This window comes from Schistocerca americana, chromosome 6 (genome assembly GCF_021461395.2).
Source record: "Schistocerca americana isolate TAMUIC-IGC-003095 chromosome 6, iqSchAmer2.1, whole genome shotgun sequence".
In the NCBI taxonomy this organism is placed as follows: Eukaryota; Metazoa; Arthropoda; class Insecta; order Orthoptera; family Acrididae; genus Schistocerca; species Schistocerca americana.
The window spans coordinates 288657080-288659579 of NC_060124.1; positions in this window are offsets into that span (position 1 = coordinate 288657080).

Here is a 2500-nt window from a genome sequence, read left to right on the forward strand (position 1 = left end):
ACACCCACACATGTCCTACACAGGGGTACACCCAACATCACAATACTGCCTCCTGTCACAGCACACAAACAATGGCAGGAATGAAAGACACAGGTCTGCCACAAGCATGGAATCAGAGCGCCGCCTGTCATGAGCCAAAGGTGCACCCTGACATGGCAAATCAGATGATGCCGCAGTCATTTACTTACGATAATCACAATCAACAAACCGGCCCCCCCCCCCAAAACACCTTTCCTTACAACAATGTGTACCTTAACCTAACCCGTATTGTGCCTTAACCTAACCCGTATTGTGCCTTAACCTAACCCGTATTGTGCCTTAACCTAACCCGTATTGTGCCTTAACCTAACCCGTATTGTGCCTTAACCTAACCCGTATTGTGCCTTAACCTAACCCGTATTGTGCCTTAACCTAACCCGTATTGTGCCTTAACCTAACCCGTATTGTGCCTTAACCTAACCCGTATTGTGCCTTAACCTAACCCGTATTGTGCCTTAACCTAACCCGTATTGTGCCTTAACCTAACCCGTGTTGCGCCTTAACCTAACCCGTGTTGCGCCTTAAACTAACCCGTGTTGCGCCTTAACCTAACCCGTGTTGCGCCTTAACCTAACCCGTGTTGCGCCTTAACCTAACCCGTGTTGCGCCTTAACCTAACCCGTGTTGCGCCTTAACCTAACCCGTGTTGCGCCTTAACCTAACCCGTGTTGCGCCTTAACCTAACCCGTGTTGCGCCTTAACCTAACCCGTGTTGCGCCTTAACCTAACCTATGTTGCGCCTTAACCTAACCTATGTTGCGCCTTAACCTAACCTATGTTGCACCTTAACCTAACCCATATTGTACCTTAACCTAACCCATATTGTACCTTAACCTAACCCATATTGTACCTTAACCTAACCCATATTGTACCTTAACCTAACCCATATTGTACCTTAACCTAACCCATATTGTACCTTAACCTAACCCATATTGTACCTTAACCTAACCCATATTGTACCTTAACCTAACCCATATTGTACCTTAACCTAACCCATATTGTACCTTAACCTAACCCATATTGTACCTTAACCTAACCCATGTTGCGCCTTAACCTAACCTATGTTGCGCCTTAACCTAACCTATGTTGCGCCTTAACCTAACCTATGTTGCGCCTTAACCTAACCTATGTTGCGCCTTAACCTAACCTATGTTGCGCCTTAACCCAACACACGTTGGGCCTTAACCCAACACACGTTGGGCCTTAACCCAACACACGTTGGGCCTTAACCCAACACACGTTGGGCCTTAACCCAACACACGTTGGGCCTTAACCCAACACACGTTGGGCCTTAACCCAACACACGTTGGGCCTTAACCCAACACACGTTGGGCCTTAACCCAACACACGTTGGGCCTTAACCCAACACACGTTGGGCCTTAACCCGCTCTGTAATTGTCATACGACGCGTTAAATTAGTGTAGTGTTGCCTAACTGCAACCCCCGCAATATAGTTTGCCACTCGCACTGCCCGGTCCCCAGAGTATCGCTTCATGTTAAACACCTTGCAGCTATACACTGTAATGCGGATGGCAGCAGGACGTACATGCTCAATGCCCTTCGCAGTTGTTCATTGGCATTCGCATGGCGAAGCACAGCCTACGTTGTGGTACGGCTTGTGTCAACTGTCCGCTGATGTTGTACGTCCAAATGACACACTGTACTGCACATTGGTCCTCATGTACTGAATGATACATCGTGGTACATGTGTGACCGTACCACGACTGCGCCAACAACGGCGAACCATACGGTCCAAATATTGTGCACTCAGCTACGTGTCGTCTCCCTATAAGAGCTGGATTGCAGTATGGTATGCCGTGGATGGCGATCAGCATGAGCCGTCTGTTGATGTAGTGGCACGTGTTGTCAGACGTAGTCGTCTCTTCTCACACACCGTGATAGCATGGTGCACTGCGTTCCACATCTGCGACATGCGACAGAGGCCGGTTGACAGTCGTTCGCGCAATGGACATCGCATATGTACGGGGGCCACCTTCCACGTGTTCGCGAAGCGTGCACATGTTGTTGCGTGTATGTGGGCAGACATAGTGTGTCGTGACACCTGACACAGGCATGCAACAATCGTTGAATTTGCAAATGGCGATGGACGTCTACGTTTGCTGGTGACGTTACGCAAATGAACAACTGGTAAACCGTTGTGGTGCGGTTGTTCTCGCTAGAGGTGAATCAGTGATGGCGACGATCGGTTGAGCTACCAACCGGTTGTTTCAGCGATACCCACCATGCCCACGAACGTGAATGGCATGTGGGTGTGAAGCGATACGCGGCGGTGGCTGGGTGGGACCGTCCCCGGCCGGTGAGGGGGGGCCTCCCGGCGTGCTGGCCGCGCGGTGCGTGGGCGCACGCGCTACAGCCGGCTGGTGGGGGCGGCCAGTGGCAGGCGCGCCGGCCGACGGAGGCGGCAGGCGGCGCAGCTGCGCGCCGGCGCACCCTGCACGCG